Here is a 19,798-nt window from a genome sequence, read left to right on the forward strand (position 1 = left end):
TATTTTAAATACTTCCTATTTTAAATACTTCCTTTGTTAAATACTTCCTATTTTAAATAATTCCTATTTAAATACTTCCTATGTTAAATGATTCCTATGTTAAATACTTCCTATTTTTAATACTTCCTATGTTAAATACTTCCTTTGTTAAATATTTCCTATTTTAAATACGCCCTATGTTAAATACTTCCTATTTTAAATACTTTCTATTGTAAATACTTCTCATGTTAAATACTCCCTATGTTGCACACTTCCTATGTTTAATACTTCCTATGTTGAATACTTCCTATTTTGCATACTTCCTATGTTGCACACTTACTATGTTAAATATTTCCTATGTTGAATACTTCCTATGTAAAATATTTCCTATGTTGAATACTTCCTATGTTTCATACTTCCTATTTTAAATATTTCCTATATTCAATACTCCCTATGTTGAATATTTCCTATGTTGAATACTTCCTATGTTAAATACTTCCTATGTAGCATACTTCCTATGTTAAATACTTCCTATGTTAAATTATTCCTATAATGTTGAATACTTCCTATTATGTTGAATACTTTATATGTTAAATACTTCCTATGTTGAATACTTCCTATTTTGCATATCCCATGTTAAATATTCCCTATTTTGCATACTTCCGTTTTTAAATACTTCCTATGTTAAATACTTCCTATTTTAAATACTTCCTATGTTAAATACTTCATATGTTAAATAATCCCTATGTTAAATACTACCTATTTTTAATACTCCCTATCTTAAATACTTCCTATGTTGAATGCTTCTTATTTTAAATACTTCGTATGTTAAATACTTCCTATGTTAAATACTTCCTATGTTAAATACTTCCTATGTTAAATACTTCCTACTTTAAATACTTCCATTTTAAATACTTCATCTGTTAAATACTTCCCATGTTAAATACTTTTTATTTTAAATACTTCCTATTTTAAATACTTCCTATTTTTAATTCTTCCTATTTTAAATACTTCCTATGTTGAATACTTCTTATTTTAAATACGTCCTATGTTAAATACTTCATATGTTAAATACTTCCTATTTTAAATACGTCCTATTTTAAATACTTTCTATTTTAAATACTTCCTCTGTTAAATACTCTCCATGTTAAATACTTCCTATTTTTTAATACTTCCTATGTTAAATACTTCCTATTTTAAATACATTCTATGTTGAATACTTCCTATTTTAAATACGTCCTATGTTAAATACTTCATATTTTAAATACTTTCTATTGTAAATACTTCTCTTGTTAAATACTCCCTATGTTGCACACTTCCTATGTTAAATACTTTCTATGTTGAATAGTTCCTATTTTACATACTTCCTATATTGCACACTTCCTATGTTAAGTGTTTCTTATGTTGATTACTTCCTATGTAAAATATTTCCTTATGTTTAATACTTCCTATGTTACGTACTTCCTATTTTAAATATTTTCTATATTCTATACTATTTATGTTGAATATTTCCTATGTTGAATACTTCCTATGTAAAATACTTCCTATGTAGCATACTTCCTATGTTAAATGCTTCTTATTTTAAATACTTCCTATGTTAAATACTTCTTATGTTAAATACTTCCTGTGTTAAATACTTTATATTTTAAATACTTCCTATTTTAAATACTTCCTATGTTAAATACTTCCTATTGTAAATACTTCCTATTTTAAATACTTCCTATTTTAAATACTTCCTATTTTGCATACTTCCTATGTTGCATACTTTCTATGTTAAATACTTTCTATCGTAAATACTTTCTATGTTAAATACTTTCTGTGTTAAATACTTCCTATGTTTAATACTTCCTATTTTAAATACTTCCTATGTTAAATACTTCCTATTTTTAATACTTCACATGTTAAATACTTCCTATGTTGCACACTTCCTATGTTAAATATTCCTATTTAAAATACTTCCTATGTTAAATACTTCATATGTAAAATACTTCCTATTTTTAATACGTCCTATGTTGCACACATCCTGTGTTAAATATTTCCTATGTTGAATACTTCCTATATAAAATATTTCCTATGTAGAATAATTCCTATGTTAAATACTTCCTATTTTAAATATTTGCTATGTTGAATACTCCGTATGTTGAATATTTCCTATGTTGAATACTTCCTATGTTTAATACTTCCTATTTTAATACTTCCTATGTTGCACAATTCCTATGTTAAATACTTCCTATGTTGAATATTTCCTATGTAAAATATTTCCTATGTTGAATACTTCATTTGTTAAATACTTCCTATTTTAAATATTTGCTATGTTGAATACTCCCTATGTTAAATATTTCCTATGTTGAATACTTCCTATGTAAAATATTTCCTATGTAGCATACTTCCTATGTTGAATACTTCCTATGTTGAATACTTCCTATGTTAAATACTTCCTATGTTGAATACTTCCTATGTTGAATACTTCCTATGTTGAATACTTCCTATGTTAAATATTTCCTATGTTGAATACTTCCTATTTTAAATTCTTCTATTTCCAGGTATTCCAGGACGTATATTTATTAATATGAATATGGATACAACGGTGTTAGCTAGGGGATTGTTTTGTAAGTCCGTGCATTAGTTTCTTTTTTATTTTGAAATAAATTACTGTTCCTGATTCGAGCATAAACTATGTAAGCAGTGGTGTAAATTTTTGATCGTATATTTTTGCTTGTGTCTAATGGAATGCTTACATTCTTAGACAGTACAATTAGTTATAAGCTTCCGATGATATAATTTTAATGAATTAAAATACATTCTTACGTAATCACCTTAAATTGAGGCCCTGATGATTGGCTATGAACTACTTATCAGGTTATTGGTTCAATTCTTACTAACATACATTTACGTTTTTTTTACGTTTTTATACAATTGATTTGCAAACAAATTTGGGAAAACTTTTATATCATAACCACAATATTATTATATTATTTCTTATTATTGGAATCCTTGGGAATGACTTATGCGTGCATTTATTTATTTTATAAATAACAATATTAGCATTGTCTGAAGATACGTTTTCAACCCTACCCAAATCATACCAGAGAATTGGTTGGCCAAAAAACGTGGAAAGGTAACTATGGAGGTGGGTAATTACTGTGGATACAGTTAAAAGCATCAACATTCCTTCCTCGTAGCGGTTAATCACCCGAAGAACGCAAGAGTTGGTCAAAACGTGATAAAACAATTACTATGAAAATTATGTTAACAATAAATAACATAAAGCCACAATGCTGTCTTTTTAAGTTGCTACCAATCTAAAATTGGCCAGACTCAACGAGACTTACTTTAAGGCGTGTCGAAGTGATTCTTTCTATAAACTATATCTGTTAGATGTGTATTGATAGATGTATTGAATTATTATATTGTAGATTTTTATAACATTTTCTTCGTTGTTTAGGCAGAACACTTTACAAAATAAGTGGTGTTTGCTAGCGCTATGCGAATCGGTATTTTACAGAGAATACAAATGAACATAATTGTAAAAAAAAATCCTAACATAATACTGTTTTAAATTTTAGTGGTTTTATAGCCTATTTAAAAAATTCATTTTTTTAATAAACAGAATGTAAGGATTGTTTTATATCGTATAAAAAGATTTCAATATTGAATTTGCCTTGCACCGTAGAAGTGATGGCCTCTTCTTCTACAGATTGAATTTTTATAATTTTCTGTATAAACATATATAATTACTTAAAAATTCATATTCTGCTAAACTTTAATCTTTCCTACTTTATATAGAATCTTTTTAAAAGCTTAGATTGTATGCTTTACTTCTTTGTAAATATGAATATAATATTATATGCATATATAACGCAATATATATATATATATACATCATTCACACATGTTAATGGTTGAATATATGCAGTTTTAGTGATTAAGAACTGCTTTAAAGCTTTACCGCTCACTCATTTTTCGACCAAATTTTAAACAATTATTACAGTTTATAGATCACCTCATCAGCTATATTGTGAAAAAAAAATTTCGTTCAGTAAAAAAATAAATTATGAATTATCTGGTGTTCAAAATCGTAAAAATATATAAGGATGTGAGCGACGCCTTTTATGATTTCTTTCTATAGCAACCTCGTCGCTTCAGCGACTACTGTTGTTACTAATTCACTGGTGTCTCTAAAAGAAAAGTAACAAGTCAAACAGTGAGAATGAAAGCAGGGAAGGAGGATAATTGGCTTATTTTATTGAAAGCAAAAACAGTGCCTTACATTGTTATTGCAATAGAAAAATACGAGACTTAAATGTAATACGGTTAAGCATAAGCAAAGAAAAGTAAAAAAAAAGCTAGATATTCTAGTAAAAATATAATAAATTTATAACTTAAATTATTGCAGCATTACGAATTTTTTAAAATTCCATTTATAACATTAATTCTTAATGTTGCTATATTTTGAGTTCTAAAGTTATTATATTTTTACTAGAATATCTTGTTTATTTCCTGTTTATTTTAAACAACTAGTCCTTTACTTTTCTATGTGTAAGCTTAACCATTTTACTTTCCATGCTCACATTTTTCTGTTTATATATATATATATATATATATATATATATATATATATATATATATATATATATATATATATATATATATATATATGCTATTTCCAAGGAGATATAAACTCGAACATTTATGTGGAAACTTTTTAGAAAATACCACTTTATAACATCAAATAAAAAACCATAAAACATAATTCTACACTAGCGGGAAATGTGAACATTGCACTCCGCACTCATTCATATGTAATATATTGATATTGGTATATTTTAGATGTTTAGCCATAATGGAGATGCCCTGATATTATTGTTATTAAATTTAAAATTTTTTATTAAAACTGCAAAATTATTTATTTTAGCTAACAGGGACGAATCGTATATATATATTATTATAGAGTCAATTTTCTATCGATTCTCAAATATTATATGGTTGTAATTTAAAAAAATATATATAAACATGACTTGGGTTCATAGGCTTTAATCCAGGACGAAATTAAATCTCATGAAGAAATAAACATGTATGTATATATTGATATAACTTGAGTTTCTTCAGCTATAATCAAAACTGAAATCAAAACTCATGAAGAAGTCTTGATAAAATTATTAAAAAAAATAAATGGTTTGGGTTCCATCAGGTACGAGTAAAACTGAAACCAAAACTTAAAAAGAAATTTTCGTAATTTTTCTTTTATTACAAGAAATGGAAAGTCATAATTTTACCCGTTAGACGTATGGCCCTAGTAACAAAAAAAAATGTAACCTACGGTTGTTAGATGAAGTCACCATCCCAGTAAAATAGCGGGCATTGTCGCCCGTGGCCAAAATATCGTGCTGAAGTAACAATTTTTGTATATACAAACCATTCTTACAATGGGAATTTGGTAATGTAATGTAATTATTGTGTGCTTTCAGCTTAATTGTTAAACAAAAGTAAGGTAGGATAACATATTAGATTGCAGGTGTTACCGTTCGCCTGTAATGTATAATAAAAATAAAAGAATAAACCGAAAATTAATTATAACCGAATGCATTTATTCTCGAGGGAGCATTGTGTTATAAAAAATAAACAATAAAAAACACTGCAGCGAACCTAAACAATTATTCCGTTTCATTAGCTGTATTTATTCCGTTTCATTAGCTGTATTTATTCCGTTTCATTAGCTGTATTTATTCCGTTTCATTAGCTGTATTTATTCCGTTTCATTAGCTGTATTTATTCCGTTTCATTAGCTGTATTTATTCCGTTTCATTAGCTGTATTTATTCCGTTTCATTAGCTGTATTTATTCCGTTTCATTAGCTGTATTTATTCCGTTTCATTAGCTGTATTTATTCCGTTTCATTAGCTGTATTTATTCCAGAGATTATCGAGTACAGGATTTACTTTCAGATTTAAAAAAAAAAGAAACTTCAGGTAGTATTTTGAATGATTGTAATAGTCCGGGGTAAATTTGTAATGATCACTTTCTAATAAATGGAACACACACCTTTTTGCGACGTCAATTGTTAATGCTGCCCCTAGCCGTTAGATGTTTTTTCCAAGGTATTTTGGTAATGTGAAAGCTAACAGTGTAATCTATTATAAGCGCCGTATAAATTTGCGAAAAAAACTCTCTAAATTCTAGTGGCAGCATTAACAACAGATGTGGCCAAACGGTGTTTTTTTCACTGTAGTAGAACGTTATAACTCCAAATTTAAGAATGTAAGCGATGATAATCGCCTGAAAAATTTACTAATAAGTGAAAAAAATGGTAGGTGGAGCATTGTTCAGGTCCACAATTTTTTTTTTATTAATTTTATTGTTTTTTTAATCTGAAAGTTATGCTTGTAATCGATAATAATCTTCGGAAAACAAAGTACGAAAAACTAAAATGTGACATCTAAATGTAAGGGTAAGCATTTTTCAGGTTCGACAATGTTAGAGTGTACTTGAATAATTGGACCCCTCCTCCCATTTATAAAGGTTGACTTTGTCAACTTTTTCAACTATTTGCGCAGATTATTGTCGATTGCACCCTCGTCTAACATGAATTTAAAGATTTATAAAAGGAGTTTTCCTTTCAGATGCAACGTTTTAGTAAATTTGAAAAAGAAAGATATATATTTAATGATTTAGAAGGACAACATTTTGTGTTAATGTTCTGTTATAATATCGAACCTTAATGTTCAAGCGATAATAATCAGATGTTTTCATTCATATCCCCAACCGTTTTTTATTATACAATTAAAGTTTTTACTCGATCTTGTTTGAAGTGAATATTTGTGGATTTTTTTCTGGTGCTTAAATAGGATATTACTATGATATTAATTCATAGCATTCTCGAAAACCTCGAGTTCGAAAGAATTTTACTCCAACTCCTTTCTTTAATTGGAACAATCACCGGTCACGTGAGAGAGGTGCGATTTTTTCTTGGTGATTGTTACAAATGTAAGTTTTCAATTTAGTAGAATGTTATAATTAAAAACCGATCCTAAACTGAGGATAAAAGCCATAGTTTTTCTTGTCAATATATTTTAATCTAAAAGTTCAGTTTGTAATCGATAAGACGAACATGAGGAAATTTTCAAAATAGTGTAAATTATGAAATTAAGAGGTAGGTAATTTACTAAACGTCCGCCGGAGGAAAAAAAGATAAATGGAGCGAAATACTAATATGTATTACGAAGTGAGTTTAATGGTAAAGAAAAACTTGATTTTAAAGACTGTATTTTTATTATTATTATTATTATTATTATTATTATTATTATTATTATTATTATTATTATTATTGTTGTTGTTGTTGTTGTATTTGTTGTTGTTGTTTTGGAGACAACGACAGCGCAGGAGATTCTGATACCAGATATCTTTTTAAACTTTGTAAAAGAAATAAATAAAACTTGCTATTTAGCATTCGTTTAGTATTTTTGACCTTCCATGACTGAAACGCATTAAATTAACTTGACGCCGAGCAAAATATTATGTCTGTTAGTGAAGCCATATGTCCATTTAGTAACCGTTCGTTTATAAAGTGAAGAACATTAGATAATTATCAGAGCTTAGCTAATCAGAATGGACGAACTTTTCCGAGAGAGTCTTTATTATTTATGAATCGGAAATTATAAAGTAGGTTAAATCTTTGTTTGTATGAAACAGTTACTGCCGGTGTAATCACATTATCTATGGAACGTGTAGAATTCCCTCGATGACTACTATGTGTCCATTGCGATGGTATTGCTCGTAAGGTGTAATGTAGTATTTTATTATCACAGTTTATTATGTGCGAAATAGTGTTCGAAAGCTACATAAGAGAGTAGATATTAGCCGAGATGCATTGAATTTGTATGTGACATCTGTTGTTGCAAACCTAGGATACTTACTCTGTCTACGTTTGATCTACAGATATTTGATTTGATATATAGGGAATTTCAAATTGTACAACAATCGGTTTAGTTTAAGCAAACTGAAAATACCAGCAATTTGTCGAAAATGAAAGATATTTAAAATTGGCAGGCGTAAATCGACTAAGCGTGTTCCTTCTACGCATTCACCATTATATACTTATAACTTCAACGTTGTTTTTACGTTGATGTGTGTCTTCGGACATAGCAGCAGATGAAAACAAATAATGTTTGACAGCAACATGTTTTGATTTGGATTATAGCTGGTGTCAGCTAAATCGTATTTCAATATGTTTTTAAAACTTTTGAAACCAGCACTATACATTGAGGACAATCAGATAATCACATGAATAAACGCCTATTATGAATAAAAAATACTGCATGGATTACAATATTATATTTAAGCTCATTTCTGGGCGAGGATCGCCAGGCAACCGTTAATATATACGAGGTACAATGTATTTATAAATAGACAATTGGCATCAGATTATATAAAAAAAGCAAAGATTAATACACGCCTATTTTACAACCTGACAATGCCAGACGGCATGCTAATATATATATATATATATATATATATATATATATATATATATGTATATATATATATATATATATATATATATATATACTAGCTGTACCCTGCCACGCGTTGCTGTTGCTTAATTTGGTGTAATGGAAAATTCTAATAAAAAGAGATTATGCATGTTTCTTATATTCTTAGTACCGCAATCCACTCCAAAAAGTTTTTTTTAAAAAAGGCGAAAATGAAAAAAAAAATGGTACTCTTGCAGAATTGGATCCGGATCCTCGGGAGTTCCCGTCAATCATGGCTTGGGCTCGACCAACATTCAGTGGATTAAGCCGAAAGTTGCAAAAACGTTGAAACACTTAATAGTGTTCTTTTTTATTGTATTCAAAAATGTGAGTTTTTAATTAATATTTGGGTAAGGGGTGATTACTATACACAGATTCGAAAATGTTGTCCAAAAACGAATAAATGAAAGCAAAGGTAAGGTAAATTACGTTTCTATCTAACTGGATAATTTGTTAAGGTTTTTATTTCATGGAAAATGTTTAATCGCCGCAGAAACTCAGTGTTTTTCTATGTATTTGAAAAAGATGAATGGCCGCGGACTCTGTTGAATACGTTAAGTTTGGGAAAATCAGTTAAAAACTATACAAAACAGTGTCAGACCCCTACTGATAATATGTTATTGTGACATAGGCTGACATATTCGGTGGGTTTCTGATAGTATTTTGTATAGTTTTTTTTTGTTTTAAATCATTTTCTCAAACTGCACATCATCAACAGTGTCCGTCACCGTTTGTATTTTTCAAATAAACTGATAAACATATATATATATATATATATATATATATATATATATATATATATATATATATAAATGCACATATATGCATACTACCATGGGTGTCCGGCGTTGCTCGGGTGTTTGGACGTATATATTTTACAAAAATACATACATATATATATATATATAAATATATATATTCATATATGTAGTCATATATATATACATATATATATATATATATTCATATATATATATATTCATATATATGCATATATACACCTATATACATATATACATATATACATATATAAACACGTATATTTACATATATACACATATATATACATATATACACATATATATAAATATATATATATATACATGTACATATATATATATATATATCTATATATACATACATGTACATATATACATACTACCATGGGTGTCCGACGTTACCCGGGTGTTTACATGTGTATTTTGAACAAAAAAAATGTGTTCGTAGGAAGGCAGGCTCGAAACTGTAACGAGATGGAGGAAAGAATGGGAAAACGTAATGTCTTTGCTGTTACGACCACGTACAAACAGGAAGTGGCGTAGGTGTTAATTAACGTTAGATAATCCTAAAGAGGGGATTACTTTTAAAAAATATCGGTGAAAAAAATGACCGCGCCCTGTAGAAAATGCCCAGGTGAGGGGGAAATATTAATGTTTATCCAATTTTTCGGTATTTGTCGTCTGAAGCGTCAAGCTTTAAAACGGTACTGATCTTGTGAAAATCTCTTGCCCCTGTTGAAAGTTTTAGGCAGACATGAAAATATACATACGTACATTTATATATTGGTAAATCACAATTTCGACCCAAACCGATTAAAACACTTGCCCTATCTCTGACTACCCTTTATGTAAAGCTTCAAATGTTCAGACCAGAAAATTTCTGAGTAATTTTGTAGAGACCGCAGAAGAAAAACTTTGACCCTTATGTCAATTTGCCATACCTAAACTGGCGGAAGACTTTGATAGAGTTCTCAAAAGTCAAATCGTTGAACTTTGACTACTTAATAGCCAGACTTCTGGCCGACAACGGATTACTAAGATTTTCCCAAATCTTCATACCCTCTATATCAAATTTCGAGTCTGTAGACATAATTGACAGAGTTATTGTGTTGGGAAATGTACGAAGAAAGACACACACACAGACAGACACTTTCATTGTTATAGATATACATATATATATATATATATATATATATATATATATATATATATATATATATATATATATATATATATATATACACATACATAAAAAAGATAATTCTAGTCTTAAGATAATATTTATCAGGATATTTGAAACTCTGAACAACTATAATATTCAAAGAAATTTAAGACAAAAAAAAATAATTATAGGTATATATGAGTTCATTTTTTAGTTACAGTGGAGAAAATCATAAAGAACAATATTGTATATGCTTTTAATACAGTCATTTAAAGTGGTCAATATTCTGACCAGAAGAGGAACTAATAAAATATATAACATAAAATAGGAAATGATCGAAAACAAAATGTACCGAGCAGGCATGCCCATTCTCTTACTTGGGCTCGTTGAGACTATAGAATTGCGACCGGCATGATTAAAATGCGGTGAATTTCTAATAGAAAGAATTGCTGGAGATGTTAAGACAAAATAGTGTAGAAAATGAAAAGCTGTAATTGTAAAAAAATAAGTAGGATAATGAGAAAATGTAATAAAGTATAGCATAGTTGATGTGGAATAGAGATGAAACGAAATATAGCCTGATAAACAATAAAAATGTAATAAAAATTTATGAAAACATTAGCACTCGGGGTGATTACATAGTATTATATTACATGTAGAATAGCAGCAGATGTATATGTGACAAATTAGGAAGACATATTCTATAGGCGGTAGTCCGAAACCCAATGGGAATATTATCTAATACGTTGATCCCTGGAAATTTTGGTAAGCTGGCTAAGGGTAAAAATGTTGGGATGTTTATGTGTCGAGATAAATTCAAAACATATATACTCGTAACTATATTGACATTTCTAACCATTTTTATATAAAAACATACGACAAAATGAAGTCTTTCGGTAGCCTACGTTTCTGTTGATCTGAAAATAGAATATACACAATTTTTTCTTTCGTTACTGCTGTAATTTTATGCTCGTTATTCACATAAAATTATGTAAACATACTCCATGAATTCAGTATTGAGTTATATTAAAAAAATATTTTTCTGCTTAATTAATCATACTTTTCTTACTGGGATTAACAACTTCTGATCTTAAATGGGAGACCTACGTCATATCTGTAGCCAAGTTGACTAGAAAAATGTTGAGTCAATCCACCGCCAAAGAAGATGTTTAACTGCTGGTGCAATTATCTGTATGAATCAAAATTGCTTCTTAAAATGAAATGCTGTTGTCATATTTGAACAGGATCTGCTCGGCGCAAAATATCCTGTGTTGATTGTTGAAAACTGGCTTCGAAACCTAGTAGCAGGAATGTTTTTTCTCTTTCCGGCATCCCATTTCTCACAAGAAATTTTCATGCCAAGTTCTCGTCTGAGCTTCGATCTATGCCCCCTTGCTCACTCATCAGAAACAACACTCGACTACATAAAATTCCCCACTCTATTTTTGCCGCAATTTAATCGCAGATTTCATGAATAATGCTTCATTGTTAAAACTCCCCGCATGAATTAATGTTCTTCTCGGCTGATTACAATACGGTAGCCTTAAAATCCAATGTTCAATTAAATACATAACAAGCAAGTTTGATTATGCTTTGTTTTATTGAAATGTTTACTCGTTACACAACCGTGCAGTTATTATGATTTGTTCTTTCATCTCGTAAACTAGTAGCGAACAAGGCAGAAGTATCATTTCGTTTGAATCTATTTCAGATGAAAAACAAGTCATATCACTTGAACACATATAAATCATCATACGGAATTCCGTTAAAATAGACACATTCAAAAACTAATTATCCGAATATACTCCAACATAGAATATCGATTTAAAATTCCAGAAACAATGAAACATTTATCAAATATTTATACTCTTTAATGACATTCATATTCTTCTGTGACAAACTCCATATAGTTATATAATATATAATCGGCAAGTAAAAATATTTTTATTTTATCAATACAAACTTACATAAATATGTAATATCTACCATTTTATAAAAGAAACGTTGTGCGTGTGTCTATGTGTGTGAGCTCGTTCCCTTTTAGGCTTCAAAACGGCTGGGCCGATTGCTCTGAAATATCGCTCGAAGATACATTATGTGTATGGTAATGTTCTTAGGTATGTGTTGTATTGGGATGATTTGGACAAGTGTGTAAAATCAGTCGAAATAATCTGATGAAGAATAAACAGTTTCTTACAATAGGTAACACCTTATACAACCTGACATCGCAAGTGCATTTGAGAAGTATTACAACACAAGTTAAAAGACCCGATAAATAAAATCAACAGAAGGTTCTTCAGTATGACAATGGCGCTTCGAATCATGTTTCTGTTCAAAGCACAGTTGTACCATAATACTTGACTTTTCATTTTAAACTCATATTCGTGCCATTTTCACTGCGCAAGCAGTGAAGCGTTGCATATAAAACCAGCAGTTTTCTTTGACATGAAGCTTAAGTATGAATGTTTTGTCTGTGACTCTGCAAAATTGAACGATGATATCAAATTTTAAATTAAACTCAAGCTACTTAGGTCAGGCATAAAAAGCTTCATCCCGATGCAACGCGATATGCCCCAAGCTAAAGCAGGCACATAATAAAATCGATTGAGTATTTTACCGATTTCAATCAATATAATTACACATAATAATTAACTAAATATGATCATCTAATGAGAAAACATAATAAACTAATAGGGAATTAATTGAAATAAATGTTTTAAAGAATATGCAAATTAGGTAGATGAATGCAATTCAACGACTCATATATAACAAATTTGTATTTTCTAAATAAATAGAAAAATGCGGGTGTAATATGAATATCAATATACACAAAAATGTACAGGAGTATAAACAGATATATCCATAAGCGAATATATATATATATATATATATATATATATATATATGTAATATATGTATGTAATATATATATATATATATATATATATATATATATATATATATATATATTGTCATCAACATACATTAGTGTTCCGCAGCTCATTAGTGCCAGGATCCAAACCAGACCGCCAAAACGACAGTCAGAGCTTCTAACCATTGCCCTATTCGGCTGCTACTAACACAGAGTGAATTGATATGCTTATGGTAATCTGTATATCACTTCTCAATATGATCAACCTAAGATAGGAAGCATTACATATATATATATATACATATATGTATGTGTGTATGTGTATATATATATATATAAATATATATATATATATAAATATATATATAAATAAAAATATATATAAATATAAATATATATATATATATTGTAGATAAAAATGAAAATAACAGTAGAGAGGATAATAACAAAAGTAACAATTACAATTAGAATAATGAAAATAGAAACAGGACCAATAGTAATAACGAACCCACCAGAACAAAACAAAAAAAAAAACTCAAGCACTTTAGCAGTATCGATTAAGGCATTAAAAAGAAAATTGAATACAAATTAAGATGGTCAATAATTGATAAAGCGAAAAATGTAAACCAAGCAAATCGAAAACATGCAACCTATGTATACTAGAAGCATACCATATACTAATATCAAAAGAAAAATTATTAAACAAACGACTAGACGTAATTCACATGTCTGAACACAAATCGATACTTAGTTTCATGCACTAGAGCAGATTTAAAAAATTAATATAACTAAAAATGAATAAAAAGAAAAGGAAGAAACAATAAGTAGGGAGAAACTAAACGTATATTATAAGGAAATAAAAAGGTGCAAGGGAAGTAACTTTAGAAATAAAAATATATACCATGAGACTAACCTCCCCTTGAATAAAAGAGATTAAATGATAATACGAGTTCAAATAGCAAGCAAAAAGGAATATCGAAATAAACACGCGTAAATGTAGTAATGAAATGATAAGAAAATTTGAAAAAAAAAATTTGGAATACACGGGAAATTTAAACAAAAAATAAATAAAGAAATAAATCATTAAAAATAAAAAAATACAATTACGAACTTATTGATTAAAACAGAAAATTATCTTAGCAAAGATGGCGCAGTGTGGAAGCATGGCTTTTGAATTTCTTTTCCACAAAGACTATGTTTATCGTGTAAAAATATACTTTTTCTTATTAAAATCAAATAGAAATATAATCTGGACAAGTTGGTGGGGAGAGGATATGGACACATAAATCGTAAAATTTCCTCCCCGCTAACAAAACAGCTGTATTAAAAAAAAAAAAAAAAAAAAAACAATCGAAAGTTATAAAAAAAATTAATTAATTCTTTGGATTTCAACAAAGTTTTCAACTATATATAACTATATACATATATAAATATCTATATATATGTATATATATATATGTAAATATATATATGAATATATATATATAATATATATAAATATATATATATATGTATATGTATATATAAAGTTTTACTTTCAATTGTTTAAATCGGGAAAAGAAGTGTTGTTTAGACTAAGCTTTTCAATAGATTCAATGCAGTTTTTTCCCTGGCGATAGCGTATTAGTCGTTCCATATCGCGTGTAATTATGTATGGTCTAGATAACCAAAATGCATACTCAGATGCCCATTAATATTTAGTGATGCTAGTATAGTGATTATAGAATATATATTTTAATAGATGATGTTAAAGCATGCGCAGATTTTTTTTTAATATCAAAATGGCGAAGAAAAGCATACAAAAAGGAATAAGCTGAATTACATATGCCGTAAACAGCAGACGTACTATTACTGCTAGTTTGTATTATTATATTGGACAGAAAAGATGGATAAACGAACAGACATATATATCTATATATTAAGACCTATTTTAAACAACACATAATTATTATAGATATATTAAGAGTAGACGTAATAAAAAATGGTCCTGTATTTTACAGTAGACTGATTTAAATGTTGCTTGATTAACGTCATTTTGAACTGTTAAGTATTAAATTTGAATCAGAAACATCCATAAATATTAAAATCCGAGAAAAATCGCTTAACGAAATAAAATGAGATACTCGGGCAAAGTCACGATATCTTCGATGACCCCAAACACAAGTCAGGCACCGATTTTAATTATATTTAATAGAAAGAGAAGCAAGGCAATAAATCGGATTTTTATGGTAAGGGAGAGAGAGGAAACTAACTCTTAAAGAGGAAATGATTGCCGCTGGAATTAAGAAGTGGATGGAAATATTCAATGAAGGAACTAATTAATTTGTGAAGCGGACGTTTCGTAATTCTGGTTTCTTGTTAATCCGAGGAAATCCTTTTATCCTTTCAATTCGACTCAGCTAAGATTCTTTTTTTATTTTGTATTGTTCCTAGTTTCTTATTTCTTTAATAATCTTCACATTTTTCTTGTTTTTTTTAGAAAATCAAGCAGGCAAAAACAAATTAAAAATGTGAAATCAATATTAGCAGTTCAACTTTAATCAATGGTAGGGCTTTGAGTATTGATCTATTTTTGTTAATTTTGTGTATTTTTTGTTTCTACTTTATGCGGTATTTTTGCGGTCTGTGTTTGCAGCAGATATCCATGAACATTGCTGTGAACTTCCATATCACTGAATAAATAGTTCTAAAATTCAGAGTAGATATTACATGTATAACAGAGATTCAATATATATATATATATATATATATATATATATATATATATATATATATATATATATATGGGTGTGTGTGTGTGTTGTGGGTGCGTGTGTTTGTGTGTGTGTGATATATTAATATTGTAGAGCAGGCGTTTGAGCTGGAAATCGATAAACAGTAAATATAAAAGTTTATATTAAAATTTAAAAAATACAATTAAGATAATGATATTGGATGTAGTGGTAGGATCAGCGTAATAAGGAATAGTTACCACATTGGTTTTTGGGAATACCGGCTGTGTGTGCTACTACTTTACTCGCAAAGACACAGACACAGACACAAACATACATACGCACCCACACAGAAACACACATCTATGTATCTATATATCAGGTTCGTTTCAAAAGTAAGGCCTCAAATGCTTTAACTAAAAAGCAACATTGTTGAATAACTTTGAAGACGGTAATAGTACTATTGAAACAAGCGAAAAGTATTTACTTCTCTATTTAGTCATCATAATTCCGAATACAGTTTGTTTCAAATCATCATAGCGGATATAGTTTCGAAGTTACTCACACGAAATAAGGCTTTTCTAAATCCCTATATTTAATTACATATTCATTTCTGTAAAAAATGCATATTAATATTACTTATTTATGAGCCGTAAACAAAGTATAGAAATTTACTATAATTCTAAAGAAAAGTCCAATAGATGTACATAATTCGAAACCTAGGATTGTGAAGGACTATTCACTAATTTGGGATCAGGATAAGATGAGTCGATGTTTACAAATGTCCTAATTTAAATAGATTCATGCTAAGTATCTACCTTCGCGTAACCAGTAAATTATTCGTGAATAAAAGAATAAAATAGAAATTTAGATTTCATTTATTATAACACTATATACACACGATTATATATATACATATATATATATATACATATATATAATTAATATATATAATTAATATATATATATATATAAATATATATATATATATACATATAGAAAACTATTGAGGAAATGTGATATTTGTTGTAAGTAGTATCTTTACATAGGTACACAATTGAAAACAAAGCGCTTTACTGATTGCGAATTCGACTTTTCCAAAGAAAAAGATACGTTGCTCCAAATCAAATAGTTATTCTCTTATTATTTTGCTGTTTACAAAATAATTGTGGCTTCGATTCCATTGACCACCAATAAATAGCAAACACATGAAGAATAACAAGGGTGTTAATTGCTAAGTAAACAGGTGTACAGGCGTGGTCATGTGTTGCTCTAAATAATTGACATTCTATATATTTCGCTTATGTCCAATTTTACTTTTAAGCTTATATTAGTTTTTTTTTTATATTTAGTACAAATAGCGCGTACTGAGAAAATACATTTTACATTTAGTACAAATAGCGCGTACTGAAAAAATACAATTGAATTTTGATCTACTGATTTTAAGCATCGATCTCATGTTTACAGGGTGTTCAATATTTATCGTTACAGCTTTTTATAATTATTTGTCAGTGAATTTTCATGGATTTTCATTTTTGTTCAGGTCTTGATAAATAAAGTTTAAGGTGAAGATGATTTTCGAGAATATGTCCCATGAATTAGCATATCGGATTTCTCATTGTGGAGTTATTCAAACCCAGTAGGTTTGCGGGAGACATTGCAAGAACCTTAAATGTGAATCGATACAGGTGTGGCAAGCACCAAATTATTTGAAATGCACTGACCACATCAAGATACTTGGTATATCTTGAAGAGCAAGGTCCGATATTTCTACCATACCAATTTGAAGGATTTAAGAAGAAATTAAGCGAGGAATAAGACAAAATCCCACAAGCAAAATCATTCGTAACTCGTATAATACATTCACCAAGTGTTTGCAGTTTATATATTTTGTATCTAGTAATACTATTGTATATATTTACGTTTGGGTTATCTGTATTGTTCATATTATTTAACAAATATAGGCAAAATGTGTAATGATAATTATTGAAAACTCTTAAAAATATAAACTTAAATTTCTCGTCATTAAACATTAAAACATGTAAAATACTTTTAATTACTGATATAATAAAATAAAGATACTAACTAGTCTAATTCTATGATAAACATATAAATTAACATATTTTTCTGGCTCCATATTATCTGGCTGTGTCAATGTGATGTTTTTCTTACAAAGTTCAGATGAATATACTTGTGAGGTAGGACTTAGTTTGATGATAGTAAACCGAAGTGAAATATTCCCTAATCACACGTTTTTTAATACGCGGATTCAAACTACGCAAATTTTGTTGTCACGAAAAGATATTTCATTGAAAATTATAAAAATATGTCACAAATACAATACATACTGATTAGAATAAACTTATTTACACGAAGATAAAAAAAGATTGGCCTTTTCTTTCTTTTTTGTTACAATAACTAGTGGTCTTCCTTCCTTCCATCTCCCTGTGTATGTCTCTTTCTGTACCTCAAACCCACTATCGACTTAAATCTCACACACACACACACTAACACACACACACATATATATATATATATATATATGTCTGTGTGTGTCTGTTATTAGAAATCGCGATGTGCTTTCTGTGCTTGTACGACATTTCCAAAATTGGATGAACAATTTCATAGAGTCCGCAAAGGCCAAATATTAAAAAAACGATATAAAAGCTGTCCTTGTGTTTGAATACACTTTATGTAAAATTGGATGATTAATTTAGTAGAGACAGCAGAAGTCATTTATTTTTTTTAATTTTGACCTCTTAACATTTAATGTTTTAGACTAAAATCAAATTAAAAAGTTTGCTTCATGTCAAAGTAACCTAAATAAAAAAAAACATTCACGTGTTTAGACTCCAAATTGGTGAAGCAGTTTGGTTGAGATTTCAAAGATCAAATCCTTAGACGTTGACCACTTGAAAAGCTTCCGCAATTTGTGGTCTAAAAACTTTCAATTTTAGATGTAGATTCCTTGGGCATGGATCATGCTTTTTAATTCAATTTGAGCCCACAACATCAAATGTCAAGGGGTCAAAACTTGGACCAAATTTAAAACAAATTGACATATGTGGTATCTATTAAATTGCTCAGCTTATATTTGGTCTAAACATTTGAAATTTTACATAAAGTGTATTCAGACATAGGGTAAGCTTTTTAATAAATTTTTGGCCGAAAATTTGGCTGCCAAGGGGTCAAGCTCTTAAAAATGACCCGTGTAATCAGGTGAGCTGGACATAGAGTCGAAGTTGGAATCTGGATATAAAGAAGAGCAGACGAGTTAACGGTTGTCTCTCCTACCCCTTTGGGAAGGCGATGACGTATCCCAAAATTGGAGATTAGAAATAACCACTAGCGTAGAACTCACTTTCAATTCTTCCGCGTTAGACACCTGGAAAGTCAATAAAAACTAATACCATATATCGTTTTGGAGTTAAATGCATTCGTTCAAACAGCTTTCAGCCTCCCTCCAAGAAGCAAGGAATTCAAGCTGGATCACAAGATCAAAGACGCAGTTAAAAAAGATATGTCAAATATTCACACCCGCATAATACATTTAGACGATCACGGAACGAACTGTAATAGGTCACAAATCTAGGTGGGCTTTAGATAGTGTAGAACCACTAGATAGAGAATAATGAAACGTAGCAAATTGCCTTCATATGTCCTAATATCTCATCATCTACTTGTCGGGCTGGTCTGTCTACACCATTATATGCCTATCGATACCTTCTGTTATCTTTTAATCTATTTGCACATCATTATCTTTA

The sequence above is a fragment of the Euprymna scolopes genome, chromosome 12 (assembly GCF_053919585.1).
Source record: "Euprymna scolopes isolate OS-2025 chromosome 12, ASM5391958v1, whole genome shotgun sequence".
NCBI lineage: Eukaryota > Metazoa > Mollusca > Cephalopoda > Sepiida > Sepiolidae > Euprymna > Euprymna scolopes.